The sequence below is a fragment of the Molossus molossus genome, unplaced genomic scaffold, assembly GCF_014108415.1.
Source record: "Molossus molossus isolate mMolMol1 unplaced genomic scaffold, mMolMol1.p scaffold_m16_p_1, whole genome shotgun sequence".
NCBI lineage: Eukaryota > Metazoa > Chordata > Mammalia > Chiroptera > Molossidae > Molossus > Molossus molossus.
The window spans coordinates 131,392,342-131,412,246 of record NW_023425344.1 but is presented as its reverse complement, the minus strand read 5'-3'; the positions used below and the strand labels follow the sequence as shown (position 1 = coordinate 131,412,246).

General features: G+C 36.5%; 1 protein-coding gene across 50 annotated transcripts in view; it reads right to left on the bottom strand.

Moving 5' to 3' along the window:
* The window catches only part of ZNF438 (zinc finger protein 438), a 195,568-nt gene that overhangs the window by 99,936 nt on the left and 75,727 nt on the right, over nt 1–19,905 (bottom strand). For 49 of the 50 annotated variants that reach the window (XM_036256292.1, XM_036256129.1, XM_036256170.1 and 46 more), the window contains one exon: nt 5,042–5,119. The gene's annotated coding sequence lies outside the window, so the exon portion shown is untranslated. Of the gene's footprint in view, nt 1–5,041; nt 5,120–18,368; nt 18,442–19,905 lie in introns of all 50 variants that reach the window. The other variant, XM_036256248.1, reaches the window with a different exon arrangement.

Genomic DNA, 19,905 nt, shown 5'->3' with positions numbered 1-19,905 from the left:
TTTGGCATTGTTACTCCTTGTATGTATAGAAATTGTGTATGAATAACATAAAATAATAATAATAATTCAGTTTACAGAATACTAAGTATGTGCAACACACTGTTCTAAGTGCTTTATATATATTAACTCATTTTGTCCTTACTTCAACACTATGAAGTAGATTCCATTATCTTCATTTTATAGATGAGGTCATGGAGGCACTAAGAGGGCTAAGCAGCTTATCTAGGATAACATAGCAAATAAGGTATAAATATGATTCCAGGTACTCTGTCTCAAGAATCTTGGTTCTTAAACAATTATTCTGCACTCTACAACAAAATATGTCATCTATTATGTTGTTGTGTTCCCCAAAATGTTATGGTGAGGTCCTATAAATGCAATATTATTTGAAAATGGGAACTTTGTAAATGTAATCAGATTAAGGTAAAGTTATACGGGATTCGGGTGGGCCATAATGCGATATGACTGCCATCCTTATAAGAGGAATTTGGACACAGAGGAAAGACAGCCAGAAGATCGGAGATTGCAGTTATACTGCCACAAACCAAGGAAGACCTAGATAGGGCTACCAGAAGCTGAAAAAGGCTACCAAAAGCTGGAAGGGAAAAAAAAAAAAAGCTGCAAGGATTGTCCCCTAGAGGACTCTGAGGGAGCATGGCCCTGCCAACATTGCAATTTCAGACTTCTAGCTTCTAGAACAGTGAAAGAATAAATTTCTGTTGTTTAAAACTACCCATATGGTGCTTTGTTATGATAACCCTAGGAAACTAACACTGTTTTCTCACTTATACTAAAATACGCCATCCAATCAATCTGTTATTTCCAATTTTAATACAGAAGGCAGTATAAGTAACATTTAACTTTCCTCTTAATTTTACTTAAAGAAAATCAACAGCCAGGGATAGGGCTGGGAGAACTGAAAACACAGCCTCCCATCTAGTAACAGCAGCTTCTACTCCAGCCTACCTGATTACTGCCACATGGAAAGGTGAGACTAAAGTTGCCAGATCTTACAAGAGTACCCAGAATTCTGGATTTGAACATTAAATTAGTTAACAACCAATTAAATGAGTAACTAGTTAAAATAATACTCGTTAAAGACTAATTCATGATAAAACAAACATTGTGCAAGCCAAACATGACTTATCTATGGATCAAATCTGGCCACAATCTCTACTTTGTGTGTTTTCTTTGCTTTTCATGTTTACTTCCCTTTCACTTCAATGGACTAGGCCCTCACTGGAGTTATCATGCATCCACCAGGTCTAGGAAGCAGGTCCAGTTCTGGCACTAGAAGCCACGTGGAAGACAGCACCTGAGGACTAGGGAACCCTCTTTGGGATGTACTCAGTGTGGCAGATGCAGAAGAGTCCTACACACTTACCAAGACTGAACAGGTGCGCTCTTCTGGATTCACACCTGAAATCTAATACCATTCTTCTATTGTGTCAGCTGGTCTTCCTAAGGCATTTGTCTTTGTCAGTTTGTTGTATAAGAGACTTAGAGCTCTAATTGGGTAAGGTTTTAGGAAATCCTAGGGCATGATCTCAGGCTCACTGCCACTTCATTCATAGCACTGTACTAACTTAAAGAGGTCCCTAAATTTCTTATATCTTATATATATACTTAAAGAAGCCAGAAACCCGAAAACATTTTGGAAAAGCAGTTTTGTGTACAAAGCAGTTTTAAAAAATGTGACTTTATTATTCAGATGACTTTATTATTCAGACTTGTTAAAAAAACTTCAAATATATAAAGAATATTTTTTGAGAATGTTAACATCAACTCTAGTCCATTAAATTTGTTGCTATTAGAATCATCTAATTCCTCATTGGCTATGAACATTTCTTCAGTATCTACCAGAGTTCATGCCTATTGGATATGGTATAAAAACTAACGATTGCTGCCCTGGCCAGTTTGGCTCAGCTGTTAGAGCATCAGCCTGCGGACTGGAGAGTCCTGGGTTCAGTTTCCGCTAAGGGCACGTACCTCGGTTGCAGTTTGTCCCCAGCCATGGTTGGGGTCGTGTGGGTGGCAACCACTTGATGTGTCTCTCTCACATTGATGTTTCTCTCTTTCTCTTCCTCCCTCTCTCCCTTCTGCTCTATCTGAAGATAAGTGAAAAAAAACAAAAACAAAAACAAAAACTAATGATTGCTTCTGGTGAGTGAAAGGAAGTACTTGATATATTGCCAGGACAATCTGCTACAATGAAATATTAAAGTCCCACGTTGTTTGGGACTTGCAAAATTGACAAGCATTATTTTGCAAAGTCTGTAGAGCAATGTTAAATGAAATACTACAAAATCTGTTCAAGTCATCTCATTCATGTTTTGTTTTTTGTTTTTTTCAATTTATTTTTTGCTTGAATTAAAAACCTCTCAATCTTCCATTGGTTTTTATACCTGTAAACTCACACTGAAACTCACTAGTTTGTTATTCTCATAACAAACTGTAATGGCCAGTAATGCAGGTTTTATCCCCATATGACAGATGAGTAAACTAAAGCTGAGAGCTTTAAATAACTTGTTCAGCATTGTTAGTTACAGAGGTAAAACCTGTACTCAAAGTCCGTGATTCTGAGTTCGCTGATCTTTCCCAATATAAAAAAGTCATTTGGACTTCTAAGACCAGCTATTTAGACAGATGGACAGACCTGGAATCAAAACCAAGTTCTACTGAGTTTTGATGTCAGATAAAAATGTTAAGCCTCTCTAAATCCCAAGTTGGTCATGTGTAAAATGTAGATAAAATACATGTAAGAAACATAGCACAGGGAGGACACTCAACAAATGTTAGGTCCCTTCTCTTCCCTTTTTCCTATAGGATCCTTCAAATCTAAGCAGACTATCCATTCTCTGGTTAAACACCTGGATGATTAGTGAAAACCTAAGCAGCTATAGAAATGTAACTCAAGGAATGTGGCAATATTAATAACACAACAATAAATTCCTTTATAGGCAAAGAAGACCACAGCAGAAATTATAGTCATGTATGTACCATTACAGAATAGCTGAGAGAGTGATTCTTTTGAAAAAAAAATCCATTACGTTGAGTCTTTTAGGAGTCAGGCCATTCCTTGAACTTATTCTCTGCTATCTAATAAATATGGCTCCTTGTTTCAAGACATAAAGTATTCAATACACATCAAAAAGGTATAAAATATTTCCAACTTATGGCAGGGTTAGAGACTCCTAAATGGGGGTGTACCCTAGGAGCTGTCATGTCCCACAGTGGCCAGGAGTGAGAGTCCCCAGTGTCAGTACCACAAGAAGACTTTAAATCTGACTTCTTTGAATCTCCTCTATGCTGGCTCACTTGGGTGAGGATTGGGTGGGGGTTCTCATGGACAGACCCTAGGAGGGGATGGGCTTGAATAGGAGGCAAGGGGCTACCTGGACAGCGGATGTGGGCAGAACAAAAGCATAAGCTCAGAGGAAGCACAGTTGCTGTTGTCAGGAGGCATGCATAGGTCAAGCAATTATCAAATTTGATGCTAAAAATATTAAAATGCATAGCATGATTTAAAATATGTCTTCAGATTTTGACCAATAACTATCTTGTATAAGTGACTCCAATTCTTGGCACAATCCTGTAGAACGAAGGTATGTTACTGCATATGTGGGTGGTTTAAATGCTTTATAATGATTATGTTAAAGGTCATATCCTTCATACACATAACTTCACTTACTATTATGAGTTAGATATGTATATGAGTAGAAAATGGTCTCCTTCTAATAAATGCAACTGGCTGAAATTACTGTTTAAGTTGCCAGGTTGTAAGAGAAAAGAGATCAAATTAATGAGGGACAAGTTTTATAATCAGTTTATAAAACAAATCATGCTGAGGTCAAGGCTGAGATCATCAACTCCCACACATCTAAGTACACTTAAAAATGTTACCTTCTCTTTTTTCCCACCACCACTGCTCTAATTCAAGTTTCTTATTTCTCTTTTATTACCAGGAGCGGACGGAACATTTATCTTGGCACACACCAATTTGATCATGTCACTCATCTCAGAAACCTCTGGGGCTTCCCACTGCTTGCGAAACAGAGACCCAACTCCTCAATAAGGCATTCAAGGCTTCCTAAATTTGGACCATCCTTCTAATTCAATGGTTCTCAATCACTAGAAGAGCTTTAAAAGAAAAGAGGCTTATGTCTCATGGCCCAGAAGTTCTATTTATTAGTTCTAGGGAAAGATCAAGAGACTTGTATTTTTAAGAGTATCTACGGATAACTTATTCACTGCCAGAGTTGAACCACTGGTGTAATTTTCCCACCTATTATTTCACCCAACATGAACTAACCTTCTACTCCAGCCAGTATTGCTGTTTTGTTTTTGTATCTCTAGTCCTCTATTCATGCTGTTAATCCAACCTGGAATATAATTTCCTCCCCTAGCTGTTTATTTAAATCTTCACTATTCCTCTAAGACTAATTGAAATCCCACCGCTACCTTTACATGATGAAACAACAATATTGCCATTCTGATAACCCCAAGATCATTTGTTATCTTCATGAAGTATTTTATGGCAATTAATAAACTATTGTTTGAACTGTGAGTGTTTCCTTCATACTTCACTCCCTGTTTTTCAGGCTCTTGGAGGAAAAGCAAACTTTTCATAATACTTTGATTCTCATTTCCTAGCCCCTAGCATCTACAGTGGTATGAAGCATAAAGTAGACATTCCTCCTGTGCTTAGAGCTTTTGATGACTGAACAAATTAAATTCTCTAAAATTTATGAAGTGTTTTTCTTACAGCCTGACAACATAAACAAAATAAAAGATTATTTTGAGGTGTTAGTCTCATTTTAAATATAATACCACAAGTTTAAACATTATATTTTAATGAGCACATGAAATGTAATAAAAAATCGTTCCACTATTTTCCAAGATGTGTGATTCAATACACAAAGCGGTGCTAAGATATTCTGAGAAATTTGAGAGTTGAGAAAGTGTCAAAGGTAGTGGACTTAACTCTTTACATTTTAAATTAATCTTAAGCTAGTGCTAAGACAGAGGTGAGGAAACATACTTGCAGTGATCTGAGTCAGCAAATGTCTTCTAAACTTCAAACTTTTGGTATTCAATGAGACATGACATTCATCTTTATCTGAAAAAAAAGTTAATGTAAGTAATAAAATGGAAATAATTGATAGCTTATAGAAGCCAATTAGATGATTACTTTTTAAAGACCATAAAAGAGTTATATAAAGTTCTATAAAATTGATATTACTTATACTATGTATAATTTAAGGACCTAAGATAAAAATCTTAAACAATGTTCAAAGAATTCTAAAGTAGAAGATATAATACATTCCCTGCATATATTTTTGGTCAATTTCCTAAAAATTCTGGAAAATATATTAGATACTGAGCTTGATTTACACTTAATTATATCTTTAAAATTTAGCTAATGACCAAGCCCTATTCAGTACTAGAGCAGGGAGAGATAAAGTTGCATAAGAGATAGTTTCTATCCTTAAGAAACCTATAAACTACCAGAGAAGACAGACAAATATGAATAACCCCATGTCAAAGCAGAAAGTGTTACAAATTGTAAAAGGTGCTATGGGATTTTGGGGAGGGTTAATTATTAAAAGAAATATGTGGGAAGGTTCTGTGTTGTGGACTAAATTGTGCCCCCCTAAATTTATGTATTGAAGCCCTAACCCCCAGTACCCCAGAATGTGACTATATTTAGAGATAAGTCACTTAAAATGGTGATCAAGTTAAAATGAGGCCATTAGTTTGGGCCTTATCCAATTTGACTGGTGTCCTAAGAAGAGATTAGGACACACAGAGAGATGCTGGGGGCACAAGCACAGAGGAAAGACCAGGGGAGGAGACAGCAAGAAGACAAACATTTGTAAGCCAAGGAGAGAAGCCTGAAATCAAACCTGGGGACATCCTGATGTTGGCCTCCTAGTTTCCAAACTGAGCAAATAAATCCTAGCAAACTAACATACACTGTAAAGGTAAAATGTAAATAGAGTTTCAAGAGATAGGACTTTTAATAAGATGCAGGTAAGATTTGGAAACATTCCAGGAAGAAATAAAAATTACTTTATTTTAGGTATAGGGGCCACATGTACAGTGTGAGCTCAGAAATAGTCAATACACTTCTATAAGAGTATTGCTTGGGGCCCTGGGTAGTGTCACTCAGTGGTTAGAGTGTCAGCCCAAACACTGAAGGGTCACAGGTTCGATCCCCCGTCCCTGGCGGGGTGCATGCGGGAGACAACCAATTGATGTGTCTCTCTTACATCTATGTTTCTTTCTCCCCCGTCCCTTCCACTCTCTCCAGAAATCAATGGAGAAAATATCCTCAGGTGAGGATTTACAACAACAAAGAAAGAATATAGTTTGGGAGTAAAGAAGAAAAAATTAGAAAGTGGAGGAGAAAGGGAGGAAGAGAAGGAATGAGGGAGGGGAAAGAAGCAGGGAGGGAAGTGGGGGAGAGGGAGATGAGAAGCAGGAACTGACAGACTAACAGATAAGGACTGGAATTTGGGGTTGAGTAAAAGAGGTTGAATACTACATTCAGTACATGAGGTTTTATTTTATACACAAAAAAAGCCATCAAGCCCTGGTAGGGTAGCTCAGTTGGTTAGAGCATTGTCCCCGTATACCAAGGTTGCAAGTTTGATACCCGGTCAGGGCACATATGAGAATCAACCAATGAATACATAAATAAGTGGAACAATAAATCGCTATTTCCCTTTCTCTCTCTCTTCCTTCCTCTCTCTCTCTCTCCCCCCCTTCTTGTCTCTCTAAAATCAATTTAAAAAATTAAAAATAAATAAACTATCAAGGGTTTTTCAGTAGAAATTATGTTCAAATTTGTATTTCAGAAAGATGGGTCTGGTTTTGGAGTGTGAGTTACTATGAGAAGATTCAAAAGGCAGTGAGACCGGTTTTGTTACTGCAAGAGTTAAGATAATAAGAAACCAGCACTGAAAGTAAAAAGTTAAAAATTCACAGAAGACCAGCTGGAAAATGAGAACCAAAATAACCACTCCACCAGTTATGCAAGACTGAGTCCTGGAACAATTACTAACACCGTTCATTTACAGTTAGAAATGCAGAATGTCTTGGGCCTCAACAGACCTTTCTTTTCAATCACAACCATGTGTTGTGTGCACTAACCAGTACCTTAAGAAATCAATCAACCCAGATTCACCCCACTTCTATCTTGTACTAGAACTTCAGAGCCCAACCTATATTCAAGAAAAACCCTAAATTCATTTCCTCTAATGAGGCACCACTTCAGAATCATCTGTGTGATCTCTCTTGCTGCAGCAAGTCAATAGAACAGTTTGCTTATCTTGTTAAGAGATTATTTATTTGAAAAGGGGGCTTTCCACAAAAGATGATATCCATCAGTGAAGTCAAGAAAAGAGAGCAAAAGGAGGGAGTGCCCTGTCCCGCCTGTTCAGGCCAGGAAGACTAAGAAGAACTTACCAGTCACTGGTGACCTAAGAAAGAAATCCCAGGAAAGCAATAAAAGAGAACAAAAATTTCCAATAATTGGGTAATTAAAGAAAAAGAAGAAGGGGAATTAACTAGTGAATTTTGAAGCCTGGCATAGTTTGGAAGTGATGCTGAATCATATATATATATATATATATATATATATATATATATATATATATATATTTAATATTGTAATGCTAGTAAAAGGGAGATATGTAGAGGGAGAGTGATAAATAATGGAGCAAATTCAATAAAAGATGAGATCAAGAACTCTGACAGGATTAGCCATATTAAAGAGGAGAAACATTTTTCTGTGATTGGAAATGGAGGAAAGGATGTGTGATGGATATAAATAAAAAGTGTATGTAAGGGGATAATATTGAGGGAGTTAAGACCCAATGGTAAGGCCATTTATTGAGATAAAGAGGGAGAAAGAGGGAGAGAAGAAAGGAGAGATAGAGAGACACTATATGAATGAAGGAAAGTCTAAATTTAAGTTTGAAAGCAAAAAAATTGCCAGAGAAGAGGAGAAAGGGTAAGAGAGAGGAGGCTTTTAGTATTTGAGACCTTGAAATAATTCTGGTTGACAGAACTAAGCAAGTTATAAAAATAATGAGTTCTGAGTATCAGAAACTCGAAAACATGTATTAGGAGAAACAAATGACAATCATATGGTGTGGGGTCGAGAGGAGAGTTTCAAGTCTGATGCTGACTGACATAATTGAGGAAGTTGGAGTAATGTCCTGAAGTCAACCAATAACAAGAAGTAGGAGGGGAGATGGGAGCATAAGAGAAGGAAGTGATACACAAAAGGGGCACAGTGATCACCGACTTGATAGTAGAGAGCAAAGGAACACATCAGCCTCCTTTAAAATCTAGAGATAGAAGAATTCAATACTTTTTCCTGAGATGGCTATAAAAAAATATGGCACTGTTTACAAATGCCAGGTTTAAATTTCTGGGGAAGAGAGGAAAGAGGAGTTCTATGGAAATATCAAAGTTCTAAAAACTTGTCCAAAATGAAAGATCCAGATGACATATGAGGAACTGGAAGTAGGTCAGCAGTGGAACTATACATTCCAGATGAGTGACTAGTTCTGACACCTTGGAAAAGGGGAGAATAGGAGTAGAGCTTCACCCAGGTTGACAAGTGCTTTCTCTCTGCTCTCTGCCTTACCTGTTTGGTGACACAGGGCAAAAGTCTGGCCACATATGTCACCAGTTTCTCACTCTTTCTGTTAGAACTTACTTTACCAAACCCACATCATTCTCCTCTTATCCACATGGTAAACTCAACAGGAGAAGTTAAATCAACCCAATTTGAAAGGGTAGAAAGACTAGCTGCAGATTTAAATACACTCTTTTACCCAGTTTTCCCACAGATGAAGTTGGCATTTTTATTCTAATATGACCTATGTCTCAAAGATTCAGTAGCTGAAAGAAAAAAAAAAATGGTACAATTCATCCCCATAAACTCCAACAAAAGGGATGCAATGTAAATAAATGGACATCAATCTGAACGAAACTATATGGAAAGTGGGTTGATTGTAGAACTTATCAGCCACAGTGAAGTTTTAAAGTTCTGAAAAACCTTCAAAGACTTAATACAGAGATCTAATTCAGTTGAAGAATACTATCAGAGGAGGGGAGTTTTTTTTTTACTATGAATTCAATGCCTTTAAAAGGTATAACACTATTCAGAATTTTTACTTATTTTATGTCATTTTCGTAAGTTGTATTTTTCAAGGAAAATGTCCATTTCATTTAAGCTATCAAAAGTATGTTGATGTAGTCCCATTTATTAATTTTTTTCCTTTGTTTCTCTTGCCCTAGGCACTGTATTAGCGGAAATTCCACTACTTATAATGTCTGAAATTTTTCTGCCTACATTTTCTTCTAGGATTTTCATAGTTGCATGAGTTACATTTAAGTTCTTTATCCATTTTGAATTTATTCTTGTGTATGGTGTAAGTTGGTGGTATGGTTTCATTTTTTTGCATGTAGCTATCCAATTTTCCCAACAACATTTACTGAAAAGACTGTCTTTTCTCCATTATATGCTTTTGCCTCCTTTGTTGAATATTAATTGTGCATACTGTCTTGGCTCGATATCTGAGTTCTCTGTTATGTTCCATTGATCTATATGCTTGTTCTTGTGCCAGTACCTAAATGTTGTGATTACAATGGCTTTGCAGTTCTTCACAGCAAAAGAAACCAGGATCAAGATGAAAAGGGAACCCACTCTCTGGGAGAACATATTTGCCAATGATACATCAGATAAGGGATTAATCTCCAAAATATTTAGAGGAGTCATACAAATGAACAATAGGAAGACAAACAATCCAATTAAAAAATGGGCAAAGAAGCCCTGGCCGATTTGGCTCAGCAGTTAGAGCATTGGCCTGTGGACTAAAGAGTTGTGGGTTCGATTCTGGTCAAGGACATGTACCTCAGTTGCAGTTCAGTCCCTGGCCCTGGTTGGGACCATGTGGGAGGCAGTTGATATGTCTTTTTCATGTTAATGTTTCTCCCCCCGCCCCCCTCTCTATCTTAAGATACATGGAAAAATATCCTCAGGTGAGGATTTAAAAATAAATAAATAAAATAAAAATAAAAAATGGGCAGAGGACCTGAATAAACACTTCTCCAAACAAGACATACAAATGGCCTCAAAACATGAAAAAAGTGCTCAACATCTCTAATCAACAGAGAGGTGCAAATTAAAATGACTATGCGATATCACCTCACACCTGCCAGAATAGCTGCCATCAACAAATCATCAAACAACAAGTGCAGGAGAAGATGTAGACAAAAGGGGACTCTAGTACACCAGTCTGCTGGTAGGAATACAGACTGGTGCAGCCACTGTGGAAAACAATATGTTATCCTCAAAAAAATTAAAAATAGAACTTCCATTGACCCAGTGTCCCAGTTCTTGGAATATATCGTAAGAAGCCTGAAACACCAATCAGTAAGAATATATGCACCCTGATGTTCATCGCAGTGCTATCTACAATAGCTAAGATCTAGAAACAGCCAAGTGTCCATCAGTAGATGAGTGGATAAAAAAAGCTACAGTACATTTACACAATGGAGTACTATGCCACTGTAAGAAAGAAAGATCTCTTACCCTTTGATAAGACATGGAGGGACCTAGAGAGTATTATGCTAAGCGAAATAAGTCAGTCAGAGAAAGACAAGTACCACATGATCTCACTTATTTATGGAACATAATGAACAAAATAAGCTGTCGACCAAAAGAGATCCAGAGTCATGGAAGTAGGGAACAGATTAACAAACCTCAGAGACATGGGGTGTGGGAAGGGTGGGAAGAGATAAATCAAAAAACTTATATGCATATTTACACAACCAATAGACACTGATTTAGGTTGGGGAAAGCAGGAGAGGGGTGGGAATGGGAACAAAGGAGTCAATGGGGATAATAGGGGGACATTTGTAATACTTTCAACAATAGAACATAAATTTTAAAAAAAGTATTGACATAAAGTTATTAATAATATTGTCTTATCCTTCAGATAATCCTTAGGTCTCTAATGTTTCCTATTTATACCTATATATTTTTTCTTTTTTAAAAAAACATTGATCATACTCTGACCAGTGACCAAAGCCGAAACCCAGGCATATGCCCTGACCTGGAATTGAACCTGCAACCTTTTAGTGCATGGCATGACGTTCAAACCACCTGAGCCACCCAGCCAGGGCTATACCTACATTGTTAATTAGAGCTTTTTCTTTTTTTCTTAGTAGGGATTTATCAATTTTGTTAATCTTCAAAGAAACAACTCTGACTTTGTTAACTTTCACTATTTTTTCTTCTTTCTTTATTAATTATTGTCTTCCAGTTTATTTTAATTTAATTTGCACTTCATTTTCTAGTTTTTTTTTAAGATGTAAGATTAGGCTTTCAATCTTACCTTTTAAATATTGGCATTTAAAGCTATACAATTCTTGTCCTGGCTGGTTTGGCTCAGCAGTTAGAGCATCGGCCCATGAACCAGAGAGTCCTGGGCTCAGTTCCTGCTAAGGGCATGTACCTCAGTTGCAGTTTTTCCCCGGCTCCGGTTGGAGTTGTGTGGGTGGCAGCCAGTCAATGTGTCTCTCTCACATCGATGTTTCTCTCTCTCTCTTCCCCCCTTTCTCCCTCCAGCTCTATCTGAAGAGAAATGCAAAAAAAAAAAGTCCTCAGGTGAGGATAAAAGGAAAAAAAAAGGCTATACATTAACTGTGTCTCACATTTGTTTTGATACTGATTCAGTTCAAAATATTTTCCAGTTGTGGTTGTATTTCTTTGACTCATAAAATACTTAAAATTGTGTTATCTATTCCCCCCCCCAAAAAAATTAAGTATTTTTTTTTACTTTCTGTTCTTTATTTCTAGTTTAATTACACTGTGGAACACATACTAAATGATTTTAATTCCTTGAAATTTGTTTAAACTAGTTCTTTTGGCTCAGCACCTGTTCTATTTTCATAAAAGTTCTAAGGACTCTTGAAAATGAGATAAAGGTAGGTTAAAAAGTGAGGGATGGGACCATGGGAAGGGAAGGCTGAGACATTGAGGAAGTCTGAGATGACATAAAGCTCTGCACACAGGCAGGCCACCCGGGACACAGCATATCTGGAAGTTTATTTGGACTCTACACATCTCAAAATAAAACTAAAATTAACATGGGAGATTGTGCTTCCCAGGCCAGAAACTCCCAGCCCCCTTTATAGAAATGAAAATTAGAAGCTACTAGAAGGAATACAGGTCAGTTACATAAACACACACACACACACACACACACACACACACAACAACAACAACAACAAACAAACAAAAACAGAAGGGCTGGTTTCAAGCAAAATGGGAACAGGGATTGACTGCAAAAATGTTTTCTTCAGGGTCTGCAAAGAAATTTTATTTACTGTTAAACAATACTGTGCTGGAGAATTCCAAAATGGTGGCAGACTGAATGTAAGCTACACAAACCATATCCCAGGAACAAACAGAATAAAAACTAAAATAAAGACAAATTGTCAGGAAAAAGCAACAGAAAAACAGCAGGAGAGGACCCATATAACCACAGTCAGAAAAAGGACACTAAATCAAGCCTGGTAGGAACTGAGGAGGCACAAGGGAGCAAAATGAGAGGCCACGGCCAGCAGCTGTTTTCGCTGTGAGCAGCTCCCTCAAAGTTAACATCCCAAGCCAGCTCCACAGCGCAGAGGGCTGGGACAGAGCACTAAATAAGCTACAGCCACTCACTTTGGACTCCAGCAAAGGGAGGGCAGACTGGACTGGAACTGTGTGGAGAGACTGGGAGGGCAATGGGAGATTTTTGCTGGGTCACTGCCTCACAAGACAGCAGTCATCTTACTCCAACAGCCCCTTCCCAGAGCCCCAGAGAGAATCAACAGCCACTCCCTCAGGAGTTTAACACCACCAGCCAGGACATAGAAATGCAAATTGAGGCTCATTAATAGCCAGCAAGCATCTGTCTCACCCTCTGGAAATCCTCTTACCCTGAACACCTGAGAGATTTTTTCATTCACTTTAGGGCTACAACCCAAAATTTATCAAGTAACTAAAACTAATAGCCTCCAGGCTAAAAGCTAGAGGATAACGGAACCTTCCCTGGGCTTGCAAATATACCCAGGAAAGTAAGATTTGACAGTGGTGTTTAATGTGGGTCTTCCTACACTGCTAAAAACCCAGTAGAGGGAGCCACAACCAGTGGAACACCAACACCCACAGCCTACAGAACCCACTGAGACAGCCAAAATGGTGAAACAAATCATAAATGAAAGAACAAGATAATTTGACAGATGAAATAAATGAAAGGGAATTGAGCAAGATATCACAAGGAGAGTTCAAAGCAATAATCATGAGGAATCATAACAGCATGAGTAAAGATACAGAAGCACTCAAAACCAACCAATTGGAAATGAACAATGACATAGCAGAAATAAAGAACACATTGGAAGGAATAACCAGTAGAGTAGAGGAGGATGAGGATCAGATCAGTAAGTTAGAAGACAGGGTAAAAAATATCGCCCAATCAAAAAACCAAAAAGAAAAATCAATTAAAAAACATAAAGAGAGCTTAAGAGAGCTGTGGGACAACATGACAAATAACAACATCCAAATCATAGGAGTGCCAGAAGAAGAAAATGAGCAAGGGTTAGAGAACATATCTGAAAAAATAGTGACAGAAAACATCCCTAACCTGGTGAAGAAAAAAGGAATACAAGTACAAGAAGCACAGAGAGCCCCAAGTCAGAAGAACCAAAACAGGCATTCACCAAGACACATCATAATTAAAATGCCAAAAAGTAAACACAAAGAGAGTATCCTAAAGGCAGCAAGAGATAAGCAATGGGTTATCTACAAAGGACCCAGGTGACTTCTGAACAGAAACACTACAGGCTAGAAAGAAATGGCATGAAGTAATCAAGGTAATTAACAACAAGGATCTGAAGCCAAGAGTACTCTATCCAGCAAGGCTATCGTTCAAAATAGAAGATTATGAAGTAAAGAGCTTCCCAGACAAAAGAAGGCTAAGTGACTACATTAGCATCAAACAAGCACTGCAGGAAATGTTAAAAGGACTGCTGTAATTAGTAGAAGAAACAGAAAGAAAAATATACAACAATAAACAAAAATGGTAATAAATTAGTACATATCAATAATCACCTTAAATGTAAATGGATTAAACATACCCATCAAAAGACACAGAGTAGCTGATTGGATAAGAAAGCATGATTCATATATACAAGTTGTTTATGAGACTCACCTCATAAAAAAAGACTCACATAGGTTGAAAGTAAAGGAATGAAAAAAAATCTTCCAAGCAAACAAAAAGGAAAAAAGAGCTAGGGTAGCAATACTCATATCCAATATAATCAACTTCAAAATGAAGGCTAAAACTACAGACACACAAGTCGACTACATAATATTGAAAGGATCTAACCAATAGGAAGATATGACCTTGGTAAGCATATATGCACCCAATATAGAAGCACCAAAATATATTAAAAGACTTCTGGAGGACTTCAATGGAGAAATAGACAGCAATAAAATCATAACAGGGGACTTCAACACTCCGCTGACATCAATGAATGAATCCTCTAGACAAAAAATTAACAAGGATACAGAAACTCTAAATGATGCACTGGATCAAATGAATTTAATAGATATCTATAGAGAATTGCACACCAAAACTGCAGAATTCACATTCCTTTCAAGTGCACATGGGAAATTCTCAAAGATAGACCACATGTTAGGACACAAATCTGTAAAAGTTCAAGAAGATTGAAATCAAATCAAGCATCTTCTCAGATTACAGTGGCATAAAACTAGAAATTAATTACAACAAAAACACACAAAAACATTTAAACACATGGAGGCTCAACAGCATGTTATTAAACAAAGAATGTGTTACCAAGAAGATCAAGAAAGAAATTAAAAACTTCCTGGAAACTAATGAAAACAAATACACAACAACATAAAATCTATGGGATGCAGCAAAAGCAGTCCTGAGTGGAAAGTTCATAGTACTACACGCCTACCTCAGGAAACGAGAAAAATTTCTAATTGACTATCTAACCTAACGACTTAAAGAACTAGAAAGCAAAAAACAAAATAAAACAAAACAAAACAAAAACCCAGAGCAAGTACAAGGAAAGAAATAGTAAACATCACAGCAGAAATAAATGACATAGAGACCAAAAAAACAATTCAAAAGATTGATGAAACAAAGAGCTGGTTCTTTGAAAAGTTAAGCAAGATTGATGGACCCTTAACTAGACTCACCAAGAAACAAAGAGAGAGAACCCAAATAAACAAAATCAGAAATGAAAGAGAAGTAACCACAGAAATACAAAGGATCATTAACAAATACTATGTACAATTATACACCAACAAATTGGACAATCTAGGTGAAAGGGACAAATTTCTAGAAACACATTGTCTCCCAAAACTGAACTGGGAAGAGATAGAAAACTTGAACAGACCAATAACAACAAAGGAAATTGAAGATGTAATTAAGGAACTCCCAGCAAACAAAAGCCCAGGCCCAGATGGCTTCATGGGGTTGTACCGAACATTCGAAGAAGATCTAATACCTATTCTCCTCAAACTATTCCAAAAAATCCAAGAAGATGAAACACTTCCAAACTCATTTTATGAGGCCAGCATAATCCTAATTCCAAACCATATGAAGACACTACAAAGAAAGAAAACTACAGGCCAATATTTTTGATAAACACAGATGCCAAAATTCTTAACAAAATATTAGCAAATCGGATCCAGCAATACATCAAAAAATTATTCATCATGACCAAGTGGGATTCATCCCAGAGATGCAAGGCTGGTGCAATAATCAATAAATGAGATACACCACGTTAAAAATGAAAGATAAAAACCATATGATGATATCAACAGATTCTGAAATAGCATTTGACAAAATCCAGCACTCATTTCTGATAAAAACGTTCAGCAATGTGGGAATAGAGGGATAATATATCAACATAATAAAGGCCATATATGAAAAACCTACAGCCAACATCATAATCAATGGGCAAAAACTAGAAGCATTCCCCTTAAGAACGAGAACAAGACAGGGATGCCCACACTTGCCACTCTTATTTAACATAGTACTGAAAGTCTTAGCCACAGCAATTAGACATAAAAAAAAAAAAAAAATAAAGGGGATCCAAATTGGAAAGGAAAAAATGAAACTGTCATTATTTGCAGGTTACATGCTATTGTACATAGAAAACCATAAAAACTCCATCAAAAATCTACTAGACTTAATAAATGAATTTGGCAAAGTAGCAGGATACAAAATTAACATAAAGAAATCGACAGCATTGTTATACACCAATGATGAACTCACAGACAGAGAAACAAAAAAAAAAATCCATTTACCATTGCAGCAATAAAATTAAGATACTGAGGAATAAACTTAACCAAAGAAGTAAAGGACCTCTTCACAGAATACTAAAGGTCACTGAAAAAAAGAAATAGAGGAAGATATAAAAAAGTGGCAGCATATAACTTGTTTGTGAATTGGAAGAATTAACATCATTAAAATGTCCATGTTACTCACAGTAATCTATAGATTCAATGCAATCCCCATCAAAATACCAACGACATATTTCACAGAACTAGAACAAACACTCCAAAAGTTTATATGGAACCAAAAAAGATTCCAAATAGCCATAACAATCTTGTAAAAGAAAGACAAAGTAGGAGAGATCACATTACCAGATTTCAGGTTATACTACAAAGCCACTGTAATCAAAACAGTCTGTTACTGGAACAAGAACAGGCAGATAGATCAATGGAACAAAACAGAAAACCCAGAAATTGACCCAAGACAATATACTCAATTAATATTTGACAAATGTGACAACAGCATAGAGTGGAGTCAGGACAGTCTCTTCAATAAATGGTGTTGGGAAAATTGGACAGCTACATGCAAGAAATGAAACTAGACCACCAACTTACACCACACACAAGAATAAACTCAGAATGGATAAAAGACTTAAATGTAACTTGTGAATCCATAAAAATTCTAGGAGAAAATGCAGGCAACAAAATTTCAGACATCAGACAGAGCAGAATTTTCACTGATACAACAACTAAGACAAGAGAAACAAAGGAAAAAATGAACACATGGGACTACATCAAACTCAAAAGCTTCTCTGCACAGCAAAAGAGACCAGTATCAAAATGGAAAGGGAACCCACTGTATGGGGCAGCATAATTGCCAATGATGCATCAAATAAGGGGTTAATTTCCAAAATATATAGAGTGCTCATAAAACTCAACAAAAGGAAGACAAAGAACCCAATTAAAAAATGGGCAGAGAACCTAAATAGACATCTCTCCAAACAGGACATACAAATGGCCAAAAGACTATGAAGAAATGCTCAACATCACTAATCATCAGAGAGATGCAAATTAAAACAACAATGAGGTATCACCTCACACCTGTCAGAATGGCCACCATCAACAAATCATCAAACAACAAGTGTTGTTGAGGGTGTGGAGAAAAGGGGACTCTAGTACACTGCTGGTGGGAATGCAGACTGGTGCAGTCACTATGCAAAACACTATGGTGTTACCTCAAAATGTTAAAAATTGAACTGCCATTTGACCCAGTGATCCCACTTCTAGGAATATACCCTAAGAAGCCTGAAACTCCAATCAGAAAGAATATATGTACCCCCATATTCACAGCAGCACTATTTACAACAGCTAAGATCTGGAAACAACCCAAATATCCATCAATAGATGAGTGGATAAAAAAGCTGTGATACATGTACACAATAGAATACTATGCAGCTGTAAGAAAGATCTCTTATCCTTTGAGATGACATGGAGGGACCTGGAGAGTATTATGCTAAGTGAAACAAGCCAAGCAGAGAAAGACAAATATCACATGATCTCACTTATTTCTGGAATATAATGAACATAACAGTCTGAGGAACGGGGTAGTCTCAGAGATGTGGAAGTGGGGTACAGACTGACAAACCTCAGAGGAGGGGGTGTTGTGAGGGAAGAGATAAACCACCGAACTTATATGCATGTATGCCTGACCAATGTACATAGACAACAAAGCTGGGGATGGGGTAGGGGGGATGGGGAGGAGGGTGTCAGTGGGGGAAAAAGGAGAAATATCTGTAACAAAACAAATTAATAATAAATAATTTAAAAGCAATCCTTTTATAAAGTAGAGGTTCTCTAAACTAGTTAGATATTTTAATTTGTTGTTTGTTTTCAAGGTTACAAAAGGAATTCACACTAATGGAAGAATTCAAACAAAACAGAAGTATTCATACTAAAATGTAAAAGTTTCATTTTACCTCTAACCTACCCTATTCTTTCCCCACTCCCCACCTCCAGAGGTAACTTCTGTTATGCTTGATCAACTCCTGATTTTGTCAGAACTATAAAAGATGCAGAGAAGATGAACTCTTAAAATATTTACACATATTTCAAATCTTGTTTCAGATAGGAGTAAACACTTCTTTCCCACTAAACATGACATCAGAACAGCTAGCAAGACTTAAGAATTATTCTCTTTCCTTCTATATCCCATCCTTTACCTTAGAAAAGGTAGATATTAAGAGAAAATAAACATAAGCAACAGACCTAAATAATGTGTGTATGTATAAATTTAATAGTGACGATTGCTAAAAACTGTTCTATAGGAAATTTTAATGTGTCCTTTAAAAAAGAAAGGAAGAAATAAGACAAAAGGGAAGAAGGCAGACAAGAGGGAGAGAGAGAAAAAAAGGAAGAAGGATAGTCAGGCAGTAGGCATTTCCAAAATCAAATAAATTTGGGAAATACCGTATTAAAAAATATCAATAATATTTACTGAAATGCTCCCACCTTTATAAAATTGCTAACCACCAAACTTTTAAATCATGGATCACCTACTAGCATATTGAAAGACTACAGATCTTCAGACAAAGAGAGTGGGAAATAAGTACTGGTTATAGTTTCTCCCTCATTATCACACTGGCAACAACTCATACAGTTGAACAAACTGGGATGTTTAGAAATATGCATAAGAACACATAAATTTGCTACTGACCAAAAAACTAAAAAAATAAAGTCTGAAGACTGTTGTAAGGTTCTATCTTTACTATATTGGAAAAACTGGTTTCCTTTCATTGGTTTATTATTTTTCCTTTGTACTATAAAAGAATAAAACTAGAGATAGAAGTTTGGCTCTAAAATTAAATGCAGTAAAGTGTTTTTTTTCAATACAAGTAATAACAAGTAAATATAATCAAAGGGTCCCAATGTAAATTCTATCCATTTTTTAATTTGCTTTACAATCAAAATTTGAATTAAAGTATTTAGGATGTTAATACAATAATTGCTTTATTGTAGAAAAACCTGTAATAGATTAATACAAAATTACTGTGAAGTTTTATTTCCATAGAGTGACTACAGTCACCTCTATCTATGGCAAAAAATAAAAATAAAAAAGTAAATATAGATCTATGTCCTTATATGTTAGACTTCAAATCAAGATATAAATCAGCAATGAGCACTGTTAAACTTGCCACTGAAATAGAATGGGGCCTTTATTACCAAAGTGTACTCATGAATGATAACCTTTCAATATATCTTATTTCTGTCTTCCTGATGAAATTTTAATTGGGTGAGAGAACTTTGAGAGGACTTCCTACTAAAGTGGATCCCTATAACTAAAAAAAGCTGCTGTATGTCCTTGGTGAAAACTGTTCTGAAATTCCACTACAGTAAAAAATAAGACATAAATACACTATCAGTGGAGAAAAGCCTCTATCATTTACTTAAGCTTTCTGTTGTTGCTTCTTCACTGCTGCTGGGAACAGGAAGTGTGATAACTATCACACATATTTATAAACATCAAA